The sequence below is a fragment of the Bubalus bubalis genome, chromosome 11 (assembly GCF_019923935.1).
Source record: "Bubalus bubalis isolate 160015118507 breed Murrah chromosome 11, NDDB_SH_1, whole genome shotgun sequence".
In the NCBI taxonomy this organism is placed as follows: domain Eukaryota; kingdom Metazoa; phylum Chordata; class Mammalia; order Artiodactyla; family Bovidae; genus Bubalus; species Bubalus bubalis.
Window position 1 is genome coordinate 27,712,449 of NC_059167.1, and position 25,605 is coordinate 27,738,053.

The 25,605-nt window shown below is 38.0% G+C and overlaps 1 long non-coding RNA gene across 1 annotated transcript; it reads left to right on the top strand.

Moving 5' to 3' along the window:
• The first annotated feature begins 4,554 nt into the window (after positions 1–4,554).
• Positions 4,555–8,305, top strand: LOC123328001. The gene is made up of 2 exons (XR_006542693.2): positions 4,555–6,952; positions 7,512–8,305. It is a non-coding gene; the product is annotated as an uncharacterized LOC123328001 (long non-coding RNA).
• Positions 8,306–25,605: the final 17,300 nt, after the last annotated feature.

A 25,605-nucleotide genomic window follows, 5' to 3' on the forward strand; every position in this document is an offset into this window, starting at 1 on the left:
ACCAAACATTTAAAAAAGAATTAATACCAATGCCTCCCAAATGTTTTCAAGAAATCAAAGAGGAGGGAACACTTCCTAACCCATTCCTATCAGGTCAGTATAAACCTGATGCCAAAAACAGATACTATCAGAAAGTAAAACTAGACATTGATACAAAAATGTCCAGCAAGTTGCTAGCAAACAGATTCAGCAGCATATTAAAAGCATTATTCTCCATAACTAGATGGGATTTATTCCTGGAATGCAAGGATGGTTCAACATACAAAAAGGAGTCAATGTAGTGTATCACATCATCAAAATGAAGGGAAAAAACCCCAACGTAGTCATCTCAACTTATGCAGAAGAAGCATTTCAGAAAATTCAACACCCTTTCATGATAAACACTTAACAAAATATAAATAGAAGGAAATTATCTCAACATTGTAAAAGCCACATGTTAAAAATCCATAACAAACATTGTATTCAATGGTGAAAGACTGAAAGCTTTCTAAGATCAGGAAGAAGGTGAGGATGCCCACTTTTTCACTATTTATATTCAACATAGTGCTGGAAGTTCTATTCAGAGCAATTAGGCAAGGAAAAGAAAAAGCATCCAAATTGGAAATGAAGAAGCTAATTTGTTTGCAGGTGGTATGATGTTACATGTAGAAAACTCGAAAGACTCCACAAAAAGTTGTTGCAACTAGTAAAGTAGCAGAATACTAAGTCAACACACCAAAATCAGTTTCATCTCTATGTACAATGAACAAACTGAAAAGGAAATTACAAAAACAATTCCATATACTATTAGCATTGAAAAGAATAAAATCCTTAGTAATTAATGGTGAAAGACTTGTACAATGAAAAATACAAAACATTGCTGAAAGAAATTAAGACATAAATGGGAACATATTCCATGTTTATTGATTGGATTACTTATAACTGGCAAAATGTCCATACTGCTGAAGTGATCTACAGATAGAATGTAATCATTATCAAAATCCCAATTGATAATGATTGATTGATAAAAAGATTTTTTGCAGAAATTAAAAAATCCATTCTAAAATTTATATGGAATCTCAAGGGAGCAAGAATTGTCAAAACGATTTTGAAAAAGAACAAAACTGGAGGACACACTCTGATTTTAAAACTTACTATAAAGCTACATTAGTCAAAACAGTGTGGTGGTTTTGGCATAAAGCTATATAGGTCAATGGGATAAAATAAAGAACCCAGAAGAAACATAATATGGTCAAAAGATTTTTGACAAGGTTGCCAAGACCATTTGATGAGGAAAGGAAAGTGTTTTCAAAGAACAGTGCTGTGAAAACTGGATATCCACACTTTGAAGAATGAAGTTGGATCCTTATCTAACACTATATACAAAAATAACCTCAAAATGAATCAAGGACCTAAATGTAAGACCCAAAATAATAAAACTCTTGGAAAGAAACATAGGACAAAAGTTTCATTGTACAACATTGTACAATATTTGACATGACTTCTTGGACATAACATCAAAGGCACAGGTAACAAAAAATAGACAAATTAGACTTCATGAAATTTTAAAAATTTATGCATCCTAAGATACTATCCACAGAGTAAAAAGGCAACTCATGAATAGGAGAAAATATTTGCACATCATATATCTGTAAAAGGTTTAACATCAAGAATATATGGAGAACTTTAAAACACTCTATGACAAAAAAACAGCCCAATTCAAAAATGGGCAAGGATTTAAATAGATGTTTCTCCAAAGAAGATAATAACTGGCCAACAAGCACATAAAAAGATACTCAACATCACTGATCATTAGGAACCTGCAAATCAAAACTTTAATGAGGTATACCTCCTCATACCGATAAGGATGGCTACTATCGAAAAACCAGAAAACAAGAAGAGCTGGCAAGGATGTGGAGAAACTGGGTCATTTGTGCACTATTGATGGGAATGTAAAATGATAACAACTGCTGTGGAAACAGTTTGGAAGTTCCTCAAAATATTAAAAATATCATATGATCTGGTAATTGCCCTTCTGAGTATATACCCAAAAGAAATGAAAGCAAAAATTATATTTACACCCATCATTATTCACAGTAGCTGAAATGTGGAAGCAACTCAAGTGTCCACCAGCAGATGGCTGGATGAGCAAAATGTGGCATACACATGGAATATTATTCAGCCTCAAAAAGGAAGGAAATTCTGAAAGATGATACATCATAGATGAACCTTGAGAACATTATAGTAAATGAAAATAAGCTGGTCACACGAAGGCAAATAGTGTTTGATTCCACTTAAATGACGTACTTAGATGAGTCAAAACCATAAAGACAGAAAGTGTAATGGTTGTTGCCAGCAGCTGAGAGGAGGAAAGAATGGGGTTATCTTCTAATAAGTAGAGTTCCAGCATTAAAAGATGAAAAGAGTTAAGAGGATGGGTGGTGGTGATGGTTGCACACTAAAGTGTACAAATGACCTGTACATGTGAAAATGATCAAAATGGTAGATTTAATTTTATGTGTATTTTACCTCAATAATAAGAAATGCTACTAAACCGTTTTCCACCGTGGATATGACATTTCACACTCTGAACAACAAGGTATGAGAATTCCAGTTGCACCACATTTTGGCCAACATTTAGTGGGGTCACTTTAAATAGTTTTAGCCATTCTGGTGAATGCATATAAAGATATTTTATTGAGGTTCTCATTTGTATTCTCCTGATGACTAATTATATTATTATTATAATTACTAATTATATTAAACTAGTTATATATAATTAATATATATTATATATTAATTATATATAAACTTTAATTATAAAAACTAAAACTAAATTAGTATTATTATAATTACTAATTATATTAAACACCTTTTTCATGTGTTTTTGGCAATTTGTATATCTTCTTTTGTGAAGTGTCTGTTCAAATATTTGCCCATTTTGCTTTATTGTGTTGTTGACCTTTTTATTATTGAATTGTAGGGTATTTTTATGTTTCTTGGATAATAATTCTTAGTCAGATATATGTTTTGTGAATATTTTCTCCATACCTAATGAGCAAAAGGTTTAAATTTTGATGAGATATAATTTAACTTTTTTTCTTTTATGATTATTGTTTCTTGTGTCCTATGAAATCTTTCTCTTTTCCTGCTTCCTTTCCTCCCTCCCTGCCAGTCCAAATTATACTCTTTTATATATCCCCTTTGAAAGCTTTATAATTTTTGCTTTTATGTTTAGGCTCATGATTCATGTTGGACTATTTTTTTGTGCTCATCTCTGACTATTTTCAAAATTTTCTTTATCTTTTGTTTTCTGTTTGCTTCTGATGTGCCTCATGTTTTGCTTCATATTTATCATGCTTGGAGATCACTGAGCTGCTTAAATCTCTACATATTTGCCTATTACCAGACTTGGTAAATATTTTGATCATTATTTTTCAGATATTTTTTTCTGTCCTGTTCTCTTTCTTTCTTCTGGAACACTAATTACGTGTACTTAAATCTTTGTTATAGTATCATACACCACAGGCACTGTTCATTTTTTATTAATAAATTATCTTTTTATTGAGATAGAATTCACATAAAATTAATCATTTTATTTACTTTAAAAAATTGGCCATTTAAAAATATACTAGTCACTGACATTTTGTACATTAAAGATATTGTACAGCTTTCTTTTCTGTATCATTCCAAATATTTTCAGCATCCCAAAAGAAAACCCCATAGTCTTCAGGTAACCACTTCCCATTCCTCCCTCCCAACGCCTGTCAACCACAAGTTAGCCTTCAGTCTTTATGCATTTACCTAGTCTGGATATTTCACATAAATGGAATCATATAATGTGTAACCTTTTTGTCTGGCTTCTCTCACTTGGCATATTCCTTTTGAAGTTCATATTGTAATGTATCAGTACTACTTTCCTTTTTATTGCATATTTCATTGTATGATATACCACATTTTATTTATCTGTTATTAATTTATTGATATTTAGGTTGTTTTCACCTTTTGGCTATTGTGAATAGTGCTGTCATGAGTGATCATTATGAGTTTTTGTTTAAATACATGTTTTCAGTCCTTTCAGTAAATAAGGTTGGAGTGAAATTTCTGGGTCATATGGTAATGCTATGATTAATTTTCTGAGGAACTGTCAGACTTTTTTTCTACAGCAGCTGCACTAATTTACACTCCTTGAGCAACGCATGGGGGTTCTGATTTCTTTACCTCATTGTTAAAGCTAGTTGTTTTCTGTTGTTTTTATCTATAGTAATCCTAGTGGATGTTCTGTTCATTTTTTTAAAAAATCTTTTTTCAGTGCTTTTTAAATTGATAGTATATTGATCTTCCTCGAGTTCTTTTTCCTCTGTCATCTCTATTAACTGTTATGCTCATATAACAAATATTTTTATTTTAGATACTACATTTTTTAGTTTTAGAATTTTCTCATGGTTCATTTTCTTGGGTCTATTCCTTTGTTGAGATGTCTATCTTTTCATTCATTGTATGTCTTTCTTAATATCATTCTGTATAATTATCATAGCTATCATAAGATTCTTTTTCAAATTCTAGTATCTGGGACTTGTCTCTCTTAATGGTCTTTTTTCTTGAGAATTTGTCACATTTTTCTGGTCCTTTGTATATTGAGTAAATTTGAATTTTTTCTTGGATACTTTAAATTTTATGTTATGGGAACTCTGGATTGTGTAATATTTCTCTGAAGAGTATTAATTAGTTGTAACAAAAACTAATTTGGTGGGACTCTACAAAATCCATCTCTTGGTAAGTAGCTCATATCATCGTTCAGTTGTTTTATCCTTCTCTGGAGTTTGTTCCACGCGTGTGAGGGTCGGGTGGTGTCATAGATTTGGGTTAGGTTATGCACACAAAATTTTGGTTTTTCCTCCCTAGTGCTGTCCGTTCTGTGATATTACCCTCAGTTTCCAATGGCTGTGGCTGCCCTGCACTCTGTGGTTCTTTAGGGCAGAAAAACAGTTTTTCTGTTGTGTTCTACTTGTGTTCTCCTGCTTCACCTAGCATTGACCCTCATGCTAAAACTTATAAAAATGGAAGATTTACCCAGTGTCATCCTTTTTCCCCAAGTGTTGACTTTCCTATAGAATATGCCTTTTAGTGCTTTCCAATTGTTTTTCCTTTCTCCTCTGTGTGTATGTCTCTGTTTTTTTGCTACATTTCCCCATTTTTATCTGCATGAAGAGGTCTAGCAGAATTCTGATTGTATATTCTTAAAGCAGATTTTCCCTCAAGAGCTATAATTTGGAGACATGTGATTCTCTCCCTCCTCCTATCCCAACACATTCTACGTATCAGGCACGGTACTAAGCCAGGTAAGTATTTCGCACACATCAGTAATTTATATATCACTGCCATTAATTTTGCCACTTTAATATTACACTTGTAATGTGTTAGCTTATTTTTAAAAGAATCATATTTTCATTCCATTTTATTTATTTGCTTTTAAAACTTTTTATTTTGAGACAAATTTAGACTTATACAAGAGTTGAAAAATATTACCGTGAATTCCTGGATAACCTTCTTCCAGCTTCCTCTTATGTTACCATCTTCTATAAGCAAAGATTTATCCTTGGCACAAGTATCGTTATACTTGTGACAGCAGTTACAATGCTGTCAGCTAAAATACAGAATGTATTCAGATTTTACCAGTTTTCCCATTAATGTCCCTTTTCTCGTCTAGCATCGAATTCAGGACTCCACGTTATAAGTAGCTGGCACGTCTCCTTAGTCTCTTCAACTTGGTGACACTTCCCCAGTCTTTCTTGATCTTTCATTCCTGATGCTTTTGAACAGCACTGGTAAGTTATGTTTTAGAATGTCCCTCAGTTTGGCGTTTCAGATGGTTCCTTATGAGGAGATTGAAGTTAGAGGCATTATTTCAGGATATTGATAGGATGCTTCAGAGATGATGCTCCTCCCTCAGTGCATGATATCAGGGAGCACATGGTGTCAGTTTATTATTAGGCTAGAGAGAATATTTACATACTCATATTAATGCAGTCCCTGATTACTGACTTAATTAAAAGAATGATATATTGGGAGGATGGGAGAGGGGAGACACAGGTTGTGCAAAATTAAGCTGAATCTTTGACAATGTTTGTAGAATTTCTAAATCAAGAAATAACGACATAAGCAATTGGACATGTGGAAGCAACTGCTGATAGCGTGCAGACATAATATAGGTAATATTAGCTAAAGGTATTCAAGAGGAGAGAGATCATGAAAAAAGGCTTAGTTGTCTTTTGTCAAAGTCTCAATGTTTGAGAAATAGGTCAAATAAATAGTGTGCGTTCTTTTTTCAAAAACTCAGTGGAGCAGACCTATAACAACCTCCAACGCAAGTTGAGACATGCCTGTTGGTATAAAAGGGGCTTTGTTCAGACCACAGTGATTACATATTGTATGGATAGAGCACATCCCGGTCAAGAATTAGGATGTAACAGGTTGAGTTGATATCCCTCAAGATGCATAATTCTTTTTCTGAGATTCTGAGAATGGAGGGGGTCAGGAATTGACCTCTGCCACTGATTAGAAAGAAATCTGGCACAGATAACCTTCTAGTTTGCTTGAATGAGGAAATTTGAACATCAGATGGTGTTAATTAGGTGTTTACAGGCTATTTCACTGACACAAAAAGGATATTATCGCTGTTCTCCCTTGCACTTCAGCACCTGGAGTGTCTCAGACAATAGCAAATTCACATAATGAGCAATGTGAAATGGCAAGTGATTATGACTGAACAAATTGAGCTTGTGGAATCTCACAGGCATGCTCATTTCCTCCTTACAACTCTGGAATAGCCCTGTCTCTTTGGAAAGCCTGCTGCTTGTTCCAGGAGCTTCAGCAATCCAGGAAGGACCACCTGGAGAAGCCCAAGAGGGGCCAGTCAGGAGAGAGAGGAGAACTTTTCATTATTTCTTCTGCAGACTCTGAAAATCCAAAGGTCAGGAGGCATCCTTGTGGGGGTGGAGTCCTGTACTCTTCTTATGGCTAATTTGATGGGGAATCATCACAGGGAGAAACCTCTGAAGATACATAATACACCGCATGAATGGTTTAGCTAAATTACAGCAGTGGGAGAGGGAAGGGAAGGGAAGTGCTGGGGAGAATCATTTTAAAAGCTCATGAATAAAAAGTATATCAATTTTGCAGGCTTTATTTTCATTATGAAATTATATGTACCCTTTCATTTTTACTGCTTCTTGAGGTATAATATGGGGTTTCCCAGGTGGTGCTAGTTTTAAAGAACCCACCTGCCAATTCAGGAGACATAAGAGGCATGGATTTGATCCTGGGTCAGGAAGATCCCCTGGAGAAGGGCATGGCAACCCACTCTGGTATTCTTGCCTGGAGAATCCCATGGACAGAGGAGACTGGTGGGCTGAAGTCCACTGGGTTGCAAAGAGTCTGACATGACTGAAGCAACTTAACACGTATCCTTGCAGAAAAGAGTACATATGCTACATGAACAACTCACTGCATTTTTTTACTGTTTTCTTTAGAGAGATAAAAACAAGAAACCAAAGTGAGACATAGAAGATAGGTTGGGAGAGACTGCTTTCTGCTGTTACCATCTGGGGACAAACGGCTCGATGCTTTGATGTACACCTGATAACCATGTATGGCTGCATCTCCTTGAAATTGTCTCCACGCCACTAAGGACCAACCAGGATCACCTCAGGCTGACCTCCTTTGAGGATACCCATAGCAATGGAAGTCCTGCCAAGTTCGGCACTGCACCCAGCAACACCTGGGAAGACAGTAAGTCTTCAGGTACAGGCTATAAAAGAAATAGGACTATGAGAGATTAAAGGAATCATTACAAAGTCTCTCCTATGGTTTCTCCATGAGCCTCATGGTTTGTTTCCATCCCATGACACATCACTGATTCAGATAAATGAAAGAAAGCCTGAAGAAAAGGCAGTGGATTGCTCTGAATATCAGATCATGTCAACATTCTTCCAAAAACCCTGTCCGTGATTACTTGATATACTAGGAATAAAGACTAGACTCCCAAGCGTGGTGTACAAGGTGCCAAGTTATCTGGCACCACCCGGCTCTCTGATCTTGCCTGCTATTCTCTTCCCTTACTTGTTGATCCGAGCTCCCTTGTTTGCCATCTTCTTCCGTGGCTCTGCCTCAGGAAGAAGGCAGAGCATTTGCTTGCATTTGCTGTTTCCTCTGCCCTCGGTACTTTGTGTTGTTGGCTGCTTCTCACTTTTTAGTTCTCTGCTTAGATGTCAGTGGATTCCCATGACTGGTCTACCTAAATAAACAAGTCCCTTTTTCTGAATCACTCCTGTCTCATAGTCCTCTTTATTTACTGAATTTAGCTTCTCATAGCCTGAAACTACCTTTTATTTGTTAACTTTATTTAACTTATTTTTACCTTCCCTTTCTAGAAGGTCAGTTCAATAGGGGAGACTTTATCTGCCTCACCGATGCCTATAAACTAGCCCTGAGGATAACAGTGCCTGGCAGGTATTTGGTGCTCAGTGAGTCTGTGTTGACTGAATGAGTAAATGAATAGTGAACAATATGCATAATAAACGTATCCATTACGCTAAGGTTTCTGTGAGGAATGAGCCTATGCTCTTCTTCTTTGAAAGGCCCCTGGGGTCTTGCGTATATAGATCTGAGCACTGTGCTCTACATGTAGGCTTCTGCAAAGCCCAGGCTAGCTTACTGAGCTCTGTATTAGTTATTGCTGTGTGACAATTTACCATAAACTTAGAAACTTTAGAGACTTAAGTCACATGTATTAGCTCCTAGTTTTTCTGGATGAGGAGTCTGGGCATGGCTTAGCTGGAATTTTGTATCAGGCTGCCATCAGGGTGTAGGCTAGGGTTGTGGTCTGTTTGTTCTCAAGGATTGATGGGGGAAGGAACTGCTTCCAAGCTCACCTGGCTGTTGGCAGAATCCTGTGCTTTGCAATTTTAGGGCTAAAGGCCTCAGTTTCTGGCTGGCTATTGGCAGGGTGCTGTCCTCAGTTTCTAGTTGATTGTTGACCAGAGACTATCCTCAGCTCCTTGTCATGAGGGTCTCCCCAATCTGCCTGCTCACTACAGTGAAGACAGCAAGGGAGAGAATCTGCTACAAGGTGGATGTTCTGATCTTATGTCATGTGGTCACAGAAGTGACATCTCATTTCTGTTGCCATATTCTAGCCTAAAGCAAGTCACAGGTCCAGGCTGTACTCTAGGGGAGGAGATGATGTGGAACAGGAGTGCCAGGAAGCAGGGCTCCCTGGATCATCTTAGAATCTGCTTGTCACTGTCCATAATCTAGCTCCCAATGGTTTACATCCTCTTGGTGTCTTCCCTGCCCCCCAAAATACATCCACATCCTTCCAAGAGGAGCCACGAGTCTCATCACATTTCTCATTACAGCCTCTGTTTGGAGTCCAGCATCTCGTTATCCAAATCAGAAAGTGCACTTTGGGTAAAATTCCTCTACATTGATGGATTTTTAAAACTAGAGAGACAACTTATCCACCCCTTGTCCCTGCAACCTACAACTGTGGAATATAGGCAGAGAATGAAGGCTATAGATAGTTCTGTTCAAAAAGGGTGAAATGGGAGGTACAAAGGGGTGTTAGGAATCATTCTCATTGGCCCTGTTCTTTGAACTCTTGGTTTCATCCCCTGAATGATCCCTTTTTTTTTTTTTTTTTTTTTTAGTGAAAGATGGTACTCTTTGTAGCTTAATAGTCCTATTAGCCTACTTTTTGTGAGTAGGATTTTGTGAGATCAAATGCCTCTTTTCACTTAGTGGTGGTGATTTAGTCACTAAGTCATGTCCCACTCTTTGTGACCCCATGGACTGTAGCCTGCCAGCCTCCTCTTTCCATGGGGAGTCTCCAGGCAAGAATACTGGTGTGGGTTGCCATTTCCTCCTCCAGGGGATCTTCCCAATCTAGGGATCGAACCCAGGTCTTCTACGCTGCAGGCAGTCTCCTGCATTGCAGGCAGATTCTTTACCGACTGAGCCACTAGGGATTTATCTCTACTTCCTTCAGTCCAATCTGGCAGGACTTTTGCTAAAATAACTTTTTTGAAAACGTAATGGGTCTTCCTTGGATTCCACTAGGACTGGGGTTCCTTTCATTGAATGAATCCACACTCGCAGATCTTTGTGAGGTAGCCCTTTTCTACCTGTGCCCCTGGTGCGATGGCTGAGATAGGAGGCTCCTAAGATCCCCACTGAGCCTCCTTGGTGGCTCAGCTGATAAGAATCTGCCTGCAATGTGGGAGACCTGGGTTTAATCCCTGGGTTGGATTCTTGGTTTCGTTCAATGACTATTTGGTGTGATTAAGAGAATCTGGGAGACACAGCCTTGGTGTCTTGAGAGTACATTTTGTGTGACTGAATACTATTCTGCAACTCTGATCTGTCTTGAGATTTTAACAAAAGGTGTATAGTCACGTCCTTGGCTTTTTTTTTTTTCCATGCCACATTTTCCTGGCAGTGCAAGCAAGCCATTTCTTAATGTTAGCATCTTTCAACATACAAAAAGTCTAATAATTTAAAAAAGTCATTAAGTCCTGGTTCTTGATTTAACAGTTCCACCCCCTGCCTCCAATTCACTGGTCTCCCAGTGCATTTTACTATTGTACAAATGGCAAGAAGAAGCCAGGTGGTACCTTCTTTATTTTGCTTGGAAATCTCTTTGGCTAAATAACCAAGGTCAATCCTTACATTTTTTTTTTTTTTTTTCCACGTAACTGCAGGAGACAACTTTGCGAAGCTTTCTGCCACTGCAAGCATCTCCCTTTCTCCAGTTTCCGGTAACTTGCTCCTCACTTCCTTCAGAGCCTTAACAGTGTCTTCAAGTCTCTTCTACTAACAGTCTATTGGAGTCAATTTAGGTTTTCTCTCTCATGTGCCTCAAAAGTCTTCCAGGCTCCAAGACCATGCTCATATTTGTTATGGCAGGACCCCACTTCTACATACCCAAATCCATCTTAATAGAGTTTCTGTATGCCTTCCACCAAGCTAAGGGAAGTTAACAGTTGACTCACTTTGATTCCCTAAGTGCTGAGTAAAACCTCTCATACTCCCAACAGTATGTTAGGGGCACAGAAAACTATCTGATGACAGTTACCTTTTAGGACAAGTTTGTTGGTGTTGTTCTGACGCTGTTGTTCCATCATCATGGATAGGTTTCTTTTCTCTTCATATTTATATGCTTGTGGGGTTCTGTCCCTCTGCTGAGCAAATAGAGCAAATTGAAGCCAAGCCACTGGGTGAAGATTTGGGCTTGGGGTTTCTGGAAAGTATTAGCAGCAAGGAGGACATAACTTGGTGTGAGTGGCCTAGAGGGGTATTAGGGATGGATCATTTGGTGTTGGGTTTGTGCTTTGTGATTGTCAACCCATTTGAAAACATGTTTTCCCCAGCCTGCTGTTGGGCCACTGCCTGTGTGTTCCCTCCAGCAGTCTGACCTTTGAGAGGATGATGATGATGATGATGGTTGTCCCCTAGGGTAGCAGCCAGGCTGTCCAAGCATCCTGACACATAATAAAGATGCTTCAGGCTAGAAGGCCTTCATGACAACCCTGTTCTGCTGCCAACGCGTCAAGCTGGCCATGGGATTCCATCTGGGGACACACCCTGAAGGTGAGCCTTGGGGTCCCAGGTTGGGGTCCTCCCAAGGCTCAAGAGTGCTGCTTGGCATTCATGTTTGGTCTCTACTAATCTGGAATGTTTCTCTATGGCAAATGCCAGGATGAAAAATCTATAGACATTTGAGTGCCCTAAGGATCATGCCTGTCTAACTTGGTATGTATCTCATGAGCTTAATTCAGTATGATTTTCTGGATGCTACAGGCACGTCCTTATATCTTAGTGTCCTAACATCTCAGTTGACCGAATGACTCATTCTTCTGCTTGGGAAATTGCTATTGCATTTGCAGCATCCATCCTTACACATGTTTCCATTTCATCTAGGTCAATACATTCCTCAGTTTCAGCTAGGCTCCTATTCTCCACTGTCAGGCAAATATATTCTTTGTCTTTTGAAAGATTCACTTTTTACCTTTTTATTAGGAAAGTGCCCTCAATCGTGAGTGGTCTTGCCTTGTAGTTATTCCTAAGAGCCTTTGTCCAAATTTCTGATCAACTTTAGTTAAAATTGTGTTTTAATTTTTTGGGTGGATAGGAGGCAGGGCTTCCAGGGACAAGATTATATGGTTAACAGTAATTTCAGCTGATGTGGGAAAGAGGCAGTCTTAGAGTCTCTTGCTGAGTAGAAATTGCCAATTCTTAAGAAAAAAAAAGACAAAGGTAATTTTTATTTTATTAGCTCCATTGGAGTAGGTTCCTATTCAGGTCAAGTTATATCACATTATTTTTGATCATCAAGCCTTCACTGTCACTAGTCCAGAGGCAAAGGATATATCCAGCCAGAACTTGTGAATGTGACCCTACATGGAATGGATCTTTGCAGAGGGAGTTAAGTTGAGGATCTTGAGTGAGATCACCCTGGATTTAGGTTGGATCCTAAAACGAATGTCAGGTGCCCTTAGAAGAGACAGACAAAGGGAGACAGAGACACAAATTGGTCTCCTTAAAAACTAGGATGAAACATTGGAAGCTAAAGGGATCAAGTTGTTGGCTATGGGATCAGAATACAAGCATGCTTATACTTTCCTCCTGATCAGGAGGTAAAAGTCTAGGTTTAAGAGGCAGCCACTATGAAGAACAGTATTAAGGTTCCTTAAAAAAGTAAAAATAGAGCTTTCATATATCCCACTCCTAGGCATATATCTGGAGAAAACCATAATTTTAAAGGATGTACAGGGAACTCTACTCAATGATCTGTGGTGACCTAATTGGAAAGGAAATCTAAAAAAGAGATGATGTCTGTATATATATAACTGATTCACCTAGCTCTACAGCAGACACTAACACAATATTGTAAAGCAACTATACTCAAATAAAAATTGGTAAAAAAGATCACACACCCAAAAGATGCTATTTTTAAATTCTGTGCACATGAATGTAAATAAGTACTAAAAGCAAAACTTAAATGCTAACTACACAGCTGAAATACAAATGAAATAAACCACACGTGAAACCCTTAAAAAAAGAAACATTCATGTATGTGTTCAGTTATTCATGAAAATGTAGTTTGTGGCAGCAGAAGATTGGAGACATTGAAGCAATAGGGGAATAAAGGATGATACTATGGCATGACATGCAGCTGGTAATAAAGGATGAGGGGGATCTCTATGAAATGATAAGGTGAGATCTCTAGGGCATATTATTGGATGGAAAAAGCAATACTGGAAAGAGTTTATACAGTAGGCTTACTTAAAAAATAAAACAGGAGAAAATAAGATTTTGGGCGGCATTTCTCAATATTTGCCTAATGAAATACTGTAAGGATAAGTAAGACATTAGTATAAATGGTTCCCTGTAGTGGGTGAGGGCAGAACTGTGTGAGTAGTTCTGGTGGACAGGGTGGGAGTTAGACTTCTAATGTTGATTTGCTTTTAAAATAATGTAAATATGTTATTTTTTCAAGAAAAGGAAAAAATTAATAAGACTGACCCTGCCAGGCTTCTCTGTCCATGGAATCCTCCAAGCAAAAATACTGCAGTGAATAGCCAGTCCCTTCTCCAGGGGATCTTCCTGAACCAGTGATCAAACGCTGCATTACAGACAGATTCATTACCATCTGAGCCACCAGGGAAGTCCAATAAGATTGAGGTTCTCTTTTTTTCAAATATATAAAATCTATGATATATAATAATATAGTGTTGTTGTTGTTCAGTTGCTCAGTCGTGTCCAACTCCTTGCTACCTCACGGACTGCAGCATGCCAGGTTTCCCTGTCCTTCACCATCTCCCAGAGCTTGCTCAAACTTGTCCACTGAGTCAGTGATGCCATCCAACCATCTCATCCTCTGTCATCCCCTTGTCTTCCTGCCTTCAATCTTTCCCAGCATCAGGATCTTTTCTAATGAATTGGCTCTTCATATTAGGTGGCCAAAGTATTGGAGTTTCAGCTGCAGCATTAGTCCTTCCAATCAACATTCAAGGTTGATTTCCTTTAGTATTGACTGGTTTGATCTCCTTGCAGTTCAAGGGACTCTCAAGAGTCTTCTCCAACACCACAGTTCAAAAGCATCAATTCTTTGGTTCTCAGCCTTCTTTATGGTCCAACTCTCATATCCATACATGACTACTGGAAAAATCATAGCTTATACTACATGGATATTTGTTGGCAAAGTAATGTCTCTGCTTTTTAATATGCTGTCTATGTTGGTCATACCTTTTCTTCCTAGGAGCAAGCAAATTTCATGGCTGCAGTCACCATCTGCAGTGATGTTGGAGCCCAAGAAAATAAAGTCTCTCACTGTTTCCATTGTTTCTCCATCTATTTGCCATTAAGTGATTGGATTGGATGCCATGATCTTAGTCTTTTGAATGTTGAGTTTTAAGAATATATATAAAGCTATATATAGTCTATCATTTATGTATCTAGAATTTTAAAATTCAGCCTGACAATCTAGGTTTTTACTTAGAGTAAAACCTTGAGAATATGGATGTCTAGAGAGAAGAGAGAGCAGGGGGTGAGGCTGGTGAGGAAGGTGAGGGAGTTATGGGCTAGATAACACACAGCTTTTCATGTTGCAATAAAGCATTTGGATTTTATCCCCCAAACTATCCAAAGTTACTGAATGAATTTAAGAAGAGGAAGGACTGAATATAATTTCTGTATACCACTTTGGCTGCTCAATTTTCTGGCCATCTCACTGATAGAGTAAACTGAAGTTCTTTGCAACTCCCAATACCGTATCACAAATCATTATGAACTGACCATATTGCAGGGCAAAACATTTTTGAAACTTAAATAAAAGCCAACACCATTCAGTTCAGTTCAGTTCAGTCGCTCAGTCGTGTCTGACTCTGTGACCCTATGAACTGCAGCACTCCAGGACTCCCTGTCCATCACCAACACCATTAACAGATTAATAATCTAATATGTAGACAATACATTCAATTAAAACAGCTTTGCCTGAAAGCTTTAAGAATTTGATTTTGAGATTCAGGGAGAAATCTTGGTAATTGATGCCAGTCAATATGTTACTGCGGAGAAGGCAATGGCACCCCACTCCAGTACTCTTGCCTGGAAAATCCCATGGATGGAGGAGCCTGGTAGGCTCCATGGGGTTGCTAAGAGTCAGACACGACTGAACGGCTTCACTTGCACTTTTTCTCTTTCATGCATTGGAGAAGGAAGTGGCAACCCACTCCAGTGTTCTTGCCTGGAGAATCCCAGGGATGGTGGAGCTCGCACAGAGTTGGACACGACTGAAGCGACTTAGCAGCAGCAGCAATATGTTACTGACTTCATAAACATGAATGCAAGTTGGTGCTTACCCCATTAAAAAGATATCGAGATGTGTTTCATTAATAGTTCTACTATTAATAAGTTTAGGTGAAAAATGATAGTGATTTCTAGTAATTAACCAAAAATCAAATTTCTCTCTCTCTTTCTCCCTTATCCCCATCTTTCTAGTCCAGCTTTAGTCTATTGTTTTTGTAGGGCGGTGCTTCTCAAAGACTGTAGGGCAGTGTCTCTTGGACACTGAGACCCTTTTAGGAATCTGCAAAGTAAAAACTATTTTCAGAATAATATTCAGATGTTATTCACTCTTTTTCTCTGTGTTGACATTTCCACTGGTAGTGTAAAATCAATGGAAGATAAAAGTGCTGAATTAAGGCAGTGTACATCAAACCATAATAGTAGTAATTGAAATTTTCACTCAGTTTAAAAAAGAATGCTAGTTTCAATTAAGAATGTCATTCATAAAGCAGTAAAAATGGCAAATTTTACTAAAATTCTCATTCCTTGAACAATTTTAATATTTGTGTGATGATATGGAAAGTGTATATACAGCACTTCTGTTACATATTGAAATATGATTATCTTCAGAAGTAGCACTTTTTTGAGTTGGGAGTTGAATTAGCTGATTTTTCATGGGGCATCATTTTTACTTGAAAGAGTGAAAGACCAGTTGTGGTTACTTAGCATTGGGTATTTTGCATATATTTTCTACCAAAAATTTCAAGTGAACCTATCACTTCAAGGAAAATAACTGATAGTGTTGGTTGGCAAAATGAAATTTGAGATTTTAAGGGGAAATTAGAATTTTGGAAAACATCTCCACTACTGTGACCTTGTCAGCTTCCAAGAAATTTAAAGACTTTTCTGATCAGAGTTCTGGTGGAATTAATGAATGTGATTTTATTTTTATGTTGTATGATGAAATTTATGAACACTCAGAACATTTGCAAATTTAGTTAACTGTTTTCTAAATCACCAATGCAGTATGTGACGATATCATGCCTGGGTAAACTAAAGTGCAAGAGAGACAAATGGATTTTAATGTAACTCACTACAAAAAGTTCATTGATGTAGTTTCAGATTCTACGTTACAAACCAACCTTAAAGAAACTACCACTTGCTGAGCTTTGGTTTAGTATCAAAGAATATGCTTTATCATCACAGTAACATTTTCTTTTTTTGGATCTGTCTTCTAGGGTAATGGAAATAAAAACTAAAATCAACAACTGAGACCTAATTAAACTTAGAATCATTAGAGAATACAAATTAAAACTATAGTAATGTATCTCCTCACACCAGTCAGAATGGTATAATTAAAAGGTCTATAAATTATAATTGCTGAGTAGGATGTGGAGAAAAAGGAACCCTCCTACACTGTTGGTGGGAATGTAAATTGATATGGCCACTATAGAGAAGAATATGGAGGCTGTTTTAAAAAACTAAAGATAGAGCTAACGTATGACCCTGCAATCCCACTCCTGGGCATATATCTGGAGAAAACCCTAATTAGAAAAGATAAATGGACCCCAGTGTTCACAGCGCAATATTTATAATAGCCAAGGCATGGAAGCAACCGAAATATCCATCAACAGATGAATGGATAAAAAATGATGCATATATTGTATATGTATGAATATATATATATATGCACATACATAACGGACTATTACTCAGCCATAAAAAGAATGAAATAATGCCATTTGCAGCAAACTGGATGGTCCTAGAGATTATCATTATTAACTGAAGTAAGTCATACTGAGGAAGACAAATATCATATGGTATCACTTATATGGAATCTAAAAAATTAATACAAATGAACTTCTTTACAAAATAGAAATAGACTAACAGACATAGAAAACAAACTTTTAGTTACCTAAGGAGGATAGCAAAGAGGGGTACGGGGGAGGGGAGGGATAAATTAAGAATTTGGGATTAACATACACACACTACCATATATGGAATCGATAAATGATCAAAGACCCTGTGTATAGCACAGGGAATTATATTCGATATCTTGTAATAACATATAATGGAAAAGAATCTGAAAGAGAGTAGCTGTATACACACATGTATAACTGGATCACTTGGGTGTACACCTGAAACTAACACGGCATTATAAATTAACTATAACTTTAAAAATGTTAAAAATAAACATCTGAAGAGTATGAAAATATTTCTCTCATTCCCAACTATGTATCAGTATGAGGCTAGCTTGTCTTCATATATGTCAACATAAACAATGTGTTACAACAGATTGAATATAAAAGTACCTTTAAGAATCCAGACGTTTTTATATGCCAGCTCTTATAGCAACTTGTAAATGAGTGAAACAGAGCAGTTTTTCTTACTATTTTTTTTGAAAATATATTTTTTCCACAAAATGTGTTATTTATGTTAACATGTAATGAGCTTTTTATTGTTATTTTAGAACTGATTAGTAGTTGAACATAAGAGTATATCTATGGATATGTGCCATGAATGAGAATGAAAGGATGAAACGAGGGTGAAAGGTAGAAATGAAAGGATTTAATAGTTAGAACATACATAAACAAAAGCTCTGGGAGTCTTCAATAATTTTTAGAGAATAAAGGGATCCTGAGATGAGAGTTTGAGAATCTGTGGTCTAGAAAAAAGTCTGTGTTCCTCATGTGCATTCCAGTATTACTCTTGTTCTCAATGATTTCATGTGAGAAAGTCTTTAATTTCAAAATTCTCATCTGAAGCAGAGTACAAACTAATATATACGTAGGATAGACAATGATTGAGATATTTAAAATTTTAAGTACTCTTGGTAGTTTATTATTCTCTCTTCCTGTAAAAAGGGGTTAACGTCACCAATTTTATGGGGCTGTTGTTGGGACAGATAATGAATGTAAAATGGATGATATGATTCCACTTGTCTCTCAGTGTTCTTGATTATCATTTTTTCAAGTAGATGTGTGTGTGTGTGTGTGTGTGTGTGTATTAGTTGCTCATTCATGTCCGACTCTTTGCGACCTCATCAACTGTAGCCTGCCAGGCTCCTCTGTCCATGAAATTCTCCAAGCAAGAATGGTTGAGTGGGTTGCTGTTCCCTTCTCCAAGGGATCTTCCAAACCCAGGGATCGAACCCTGGTCTCCCACATCACAGGCAGATTCTTTACCAGCTAGATGCAATAATTTTTTATGCTTAAATGAGTTTATCTGGGTCTTAAATTCCTCTCTGATGTCTTTGCTGGCACGTTTCTGTGTGGCATCTGTAGTCCTGCAGTTCTTCCTCTCATCATCAAATGAAACTTCCATATAAGGAGTTTCTTGTATATATTTCTTCATGTCCCATAAGGAGAATGAGTCCAAGAGGCCACCTCTAAGCAACAATCATTGCTTTTCTAAACAGACTAAGTGATGAGGACTTCTATAGAATATTCCTCACAGGGAACTGGAAAACTTACTAGGATACCACATTATCCTAAAGCCATCTTGGAACCTTAGTGAATTTGAGTGACGAGTTCTAAGAGGAGAGATTATGCAATTCTATTACTGCCCTGAAAAATCCCTACTTACAACCTTTTCTTTTCCCCTCCACTTGACAAATTGTTCCTAAAAACCATTGCCCATTACTATTATTTTCTGATTTTCCTGACTCATTTACAACCCCTCTCAAAAATCCTTGGCTGTGATGTCTGAGATTTCAGAACAGTCAGGCTTATTATTGTGTAACTAGAAACCAGGTAATGAAATTTCTGTTTGGCTTAACTACCAGGGAAAAGATTGTGGAGAAATAAGCCACATGTAGTCCTAGTATTTTCCTTTGATCAAATGTCATAGTCATGAATAATAGGAATTCTGATTTAGTTGGGAAGTTGACTAGTTAGCACAGAGTTACTATGTTTTCCTAAAGTAAACGAACATGTCTTTTGTTGTCTTTTTACAGATGGGCTTTTAAAAGTTTTATATTTTAATGATATGGATTTCATTACTATTGATGACATCTGATTGGCAGCTTATGAACATGAATTAGAAGAAGATTAATTCTCTAGGGGAAACTTTGGAAATGACTGGAAATTTTTTTTGTTAATAGGTAGGTATCCTTTCTAAGGAAACCTTCTCAGTATCTAGTCATGGAAGAGGTGAGATAGAAACCCACTCAGAGCCTGTTGGAGAGAAACTGAATAATGGAGTTGGAAGAAACTTATGTAAAGTGGATTTTTCCGTATTAGCTTATTCTAAGTTCTGAACATGTTGGCTTTGTTTGCCAAAGCACTGACTAACTTATTCTAAGATTGGGTTATTGAAGTCTTTTGCTTTTCTGTCTTCTTTCTCTTGCATTCTGATATTTGTGTATTTCATTACTCATTAACATTTATATCAAAGGATGAGATTATAATAGAGAAGAAATTTATGGCAAGATGGAAGTCTGATGGTCCCTTTCAGCTTGCCTTTCCTCATTTATAAAATGAAAATGATAATATTCCCTACTTCATAGGGTTGTTCTGAGGATCAAAGAGATAATATATGGAGAGTGCTTAACATAGTGGCTGGTACAAGGTAAGATCAACAAATACAAATTTCAAACCATTTTATGCGGGCTTCCCTGGTGGCTCAGACAGTAAAGAGTTTGCCTGCAATGCAGGAGACCCAGGCTCATTCCATGGGTCTGGAAGATCCCCTGGAGAAGGAAATGGCAACCCACTTCAGTATTCTTGCCTAGAGAGTTCCATGGATAGAGGAGCCTGGTGGGCTACAGTCCATGGGGTCCCAAAGAGTCGGACATGACTGAGTGACTAACACTTCCCCTTTTCACTTTACATGAATTAGTTTTATTGATTTCTCAATAAAAAAGAAGCAGGGGTCAGATTATTGGCTGAAATGAGGCTTAGATTTTATCTCTGTTTACATCAGGTCCTCCTAAATTAGCTGGTCAGAAATATTGTCAACAATATACTTACGAACGCACCTAAGTTATTGTGCTTTGGAACTTCCTGACCTAAATACATGACTATTTCAATTTAAGTGAATTCAGTGCTACCTCCTTTTGCAACAACATTGTGTGAGTTACAGCTGGCAGGTGAGGGATCCCACTCTGTTGGTCTCATTGTAACAGGTGGAATAGGGCGGCAACTAACAGAAAATTGGACTAACAATGGCTTAAATACTGAAAATATTTATAAATTCACATAATAAGAAGTCTGCAAGTTGGATGCAATGACTTTGATCTTATCACACCACTGTCCTTAACACGCTGTATTTCCTTCACAAACTTTTCTCCTGCTTACTAGATGGCTGCCTCAGTTCCAGGCGTCATGTCTTCATGTTACTGCATCCAGAAGAAGAAAGAACAATTTCTCTTTATAGGTCTCTTTCCACTAGAGAGGAGATTCTTTTCTAGAAGCCTCCCAGGAGACTTACCTGCTCTTGCTTGGGTTCCCCAGAAAGCAGAGTTTGAGCGTCAAAGTCTTAGATTTTAAAGGGTCAGAGCAAAGGAAGCAAAGAAGTATCCATCTGAGACAACAAGAATTAACAAGGATGAATAATAATGGTGAGATTTGTCTAACGATGATCCTAGTGTTCTAGTGTATAAGCCCCCCACCCCATTCTGTGTGTGTGTGTATGCACATGTGTGTGTGTACATTCATGGTATATATGAGTTCATTCATCCATTTCTTTCATACATCATAAATTCAGTATGTACTGATGAGCATTGAACTATGCTGGAAGCTGGGATTCAGAGACAAATGTGACCTGGCCCTTGCTGCAAGGACTCCATGGCCTGTTAGCTCTCCCTTGTCCGCATTCTCTCATCCAGTTCAGACTCCCGCTTCATTTCCCAACTCACTTTGTCTATAACCTCTCAAGCCCCTTGCCTTAGAGCAGTCCTGAAAGTGAAAAGTGAAAGTCGCTCAGCAGTGTCCGACTCTTTGTGACCCCATGGACTACACCGTCCATGGAATTCTCCAGGCCAGAATACTGGAGTGGGTAGCCTTTCCTTCTCTAGAGGACCTTCCCAACCCAGGGATCAAACCTAAGTCTCCTGCATTGCAGGTGGATTCTTTACCAACTGAGCCACAAGGGAAGCCCAGAGCAGTCTTGGAAACTTCCTAATCTTGCCTCAGTCTGAACTCTCTGCTTTCTACAATTTGGCTGACCTTGGTCCCTGATTTCTGCCGAATAAAATCAAGTAGACCTAGAGATTAGTTTCTCTACTAATGTGTAGTTCCAGTCCTATCGGAACTAGGAAAAGCTGTGATTCTTTTGAACAACTTTAGGTTGGATGTATCTATATATATCCTCATGGGATATATACATATATCTCCTTATGGATGTTTAAATCTTCACTAGGAGTTCGCTTTGGATGAAAGAAAACTTAGAGTGAATTTGTGCCTTGCTGTAGCACATGAGCAGAAGCCCACTATGTGTACAGAAGGGTACACCAGAAAGGGACGAGGCTGCCTGGCTGAGGGGCGAGCCTTCCTGTGGTGGGAGCCCTGTTACAGAGGATGAAGACCTGGGCTGGATTCTCCAGCTCTGTCCCTTGCTGGCTGTGTTCTGGGGCAACTTGTATCAAATTTTCTGGCTAGTAAATTTTCTGGCAATGTTGAATGTCTTCAAATCTTCTCCAATTCCCTCTCATTTATTACAAAATTAGTGGATGTTTTTTCATGAAATAGCTTACAAATGTTGGATAATATTTAGACCCATGTCATGTGAGTAAACAGTAGCCCTTTTGAAGAAGATACCCTTTCAAGATAATTAGAAAGAAGCAAGAAAGTTTTACTCAGAGCCTTACTCTTTTTTGTGTTAGAAACAAAATATGTGCCTTTGCTATGGTTGTTTGTAGCCTCCAGTGCCAAGGCCTGAGAAGGAGGCCAACTTACAATAGTTTGGATGTATCGGATGTTGAGAAAATAGCATTTTCAAGGCATGTGAAATATTCACCCCAAAATGGCTTAATATAGTTAGTGACAACTCAACAGCTAATCAAAAAGAAAATAATTATATGAGATTTAAAGCATCTCACTGTAAAAGGAGCCACTGTAAAAAATGATCAAATATTTTCTAGGGAGGCTACATTAGAAGTTGATTTGTGCTTTTGCAGCAGGTTACATTGGATGTTGTAACATCGTTCAAATGGTAGACAATACTTCAGATGTTTTTCAATGTCTCTTTGGGGCTCTTTTTGCTAAGAAATCACATTAATGTCAGAGTTGTGACCAAAGCAACTTTTAGTGGAACTATTGGTTTACGAGGGTAGGTATCTGCCTGGTGATATAGTTTCAGTAACTTACAGCATGGCTGATTTTGCTGACAAAATATTTTCTCCTGTGTTGAAATGCTGCCTTTCTTCATACTGCGTGAATAGGAAGTAAATGACCTTTAATTACTGTGGAGGAATATGTTATTCTGTAGATGCTTCATGTTTTGATACTGATTTGTGAAAAATGCTCTCTGGTGAAATGTGTTCTGTACTGCTGTTTCTGTCTCCTTCCCTCAAGAAAGGATTATTTGAAAGAAATTTGACTCTCTTTCCCGCAGTGCTCAGTCTTTCCCAGGAGGAAAGGTTTTGAGATAGCTCTCCTGTCTAAGAGTGGTACTTTACTCAAGACATCAGTTCAGTTCAGTTGCTCAGACATGTCTGACTCTTTGCGACCCCATGGACTGCAGCACGCCAGGCTTTCCTGTCCATCATCAACTCCTGAAGCTTACTCAAACTCATGTCCATTGAGTCAGTGATGCCATCCAACTATCTTATCCTCTGTCTTCCCCTTCTCCTCCTGCCTTTAATCTTTCCCAGCATCAGGGTCTTTTCCAATGATTCAGTTCTTCACATCAGGTGGCCAAAGTATTGGAGTTTCAGTTTCAGTATCAGTCCTTCCAATGGATATTCAGGACTGATTTCCTTTAGGATAGATTGGTTGGATCTCCTTGCAGCCCAAGGGGCTCTCAAGAGTCTTCTCCAACACCACAGTTCAAAAGCATCAATTCTTCAGTACTCAGCTTTCTTTATGGTCCAACTCTTACATGCATACCTGGCTACTGGAAAAACCATAGCTTTGACTAGATGGACCTTTGTTGGTAAAGTAATGTCTCTGCTTTTTAATATGCTGTCTAGGTTGGTCATAGCTTTACTTCCAAGGAGCAAGCATCTTTTAATTCTTTTAATTTCATGGCTGCAGTCACCATCTGCAGTGATTTTGGAACCCAAGAAAATAAAGTCTATCACTGTTTCCATTGTTTCCCCATCTATTTGCCATAAAATGATGGGACTGGAGGCCATGATTTTCATTTTCTGAATGTTCAGTTTTAAGCCAACTTTTTCACTCTCTTCTTTCACTTTCATCAAGAGAGACTTTTTAGTTCTCCTTTGCTTTCTGCCATGAGGGTGGTGTCATCTGCATATCTGAGGTTATTGATATTTCTCCCAGCAATCTTGATTCCAGCTTGTGCTTCATCCAGCCCAGCATTTCGCATGATGTACTCTGCATATAAGTTAAATAAGCAGGGTGACAATATACAGCCTTGACGTACTCCTTTTCCCATTTGGAACCAGTCTGTTGTTCCATGTACAGTTCTAACCGTGTTTCAAGATCCCAAGAGGCTGGTTACTGTGTCAGAAAGGGTTTCCTGGGCTTAAGAGTTCTCTGAAGTCAGAGATTATAGTTCATGGTTGGTTGTCTGTTTAGGACAAGGATTCACCTACTTCTTCCTTCTGAAACTCCTCCATTGTGAGACAGTAGAGGCTGACTCTAGCCCTTCTCCAGGGATGGGTCCTCATTCATGTGAGCCAAAATTGGAATTTGATCCTCTTTTTCAGTGGTTGGTCAGGGGTGGGCATGTGAACACAGGGAGTTCAAACAGATGGAAGGGAAGGACTTTAATTTCACAATGGGTGAGGAATAATGGTTAATTTTATGTGTCCACATGAGAGAACTCTGACTGGTATAAAGGGAGAGTCTTGCTCTCTCTCAAATGGACATGAAAGAGAAAGCATGTTGCTCTAGGTGCTCCTGCAGCCATCTTGTGACCATGAGGGCAGCCTCTTTCTAAGGATAAAGCAGGCATGCTAAAGGGGGAAGACATAGAGAATTTCAGAGAAAGAGAAAAAAAGCTTTACTATTTCCTGGACCTAGTCCTACCTTGGGGATTTAGCTTTGTGAGATAACAAGTTCCTTAATTGTTTAAATATGTGTGAGTCATATTTTCCTCTTTATTTCAACAATTCACTTAACCTATTGCCTACTTAGCAGCTACTATGTGCCAGGCATTGTCCTAAACAATGTGGTCAAAGTGCCTATCCTCATGAAACATAATTTCTGTTAACAGAAAAAAACAGTACACACATGAATATATAAAATGATATCAGGTAATCCAGCGGGGTAAGAAGACAGGAAGTGTTGATTGGGGGTCATATATCTGAGAGGCTTGCTGTTTGGTCAGGCAAGTGAATAAAGTGAGGGAGTGGGCCATTAAAACATTTGAGGAAAACTTTCTAGACAGGGGAAACAGCACGTTCAAAGGTCCCAAGGCAGGAATGTGCTTGGTATGTCTTTAGGAAAAACCCAGATTACTGGTACAGGTGAATGAGATGGAGACTGGTGGTAAGAAGGAGGCAATGGTGAGAACATGTGGGTTGATAGACTTGGAATTGCTTATCTGCATAAAGCAAAGCTATTGGAAAATATTGAGAATGGGAATAATTTGCAGCTCAAAGCATTCTAATGAGTATAGAGGTAAAGTAACTTGGATTTAAAGGTATAATCTGCAAAGATCAGGACAGGATTTGCCTTTGAACCTTTGAATAGTCATTGCACTCAGTCTTTAAGAACTCATCAGTTCATCTGTTGCTGCATTCTTATAGTTCTAAATAACCAAAGCTCAATATAGCTACATACATATGTGTAGATATACAGATAATTGAGAAAATACCTATTTTTCCTATTTTACTAAGAATTTAAATATTTTCAATTGGGAATAACTGTTGGATTTATTTTATTACATGCTTTTGCGGCCTATGTTGAGATGACATCATGTGTTTTTCCTCCTTTGATCTATTAATATGGAGAATTATATGAACAGATTATTTCCTGTTACTGAATCATCCTTGTATTTCTAGAGTAAACCCAACTTGGCCATGGTATATTATTTGTTTAGTATGTTGCTGGATTCAATTTGCTCAGTTTATTTATTATTTTTATATCAGTATTCATAAGAAAAATGAGATTATGGCTTTCTTTTCTGGTGCTCTCTTGTCCTGGTTTTGTA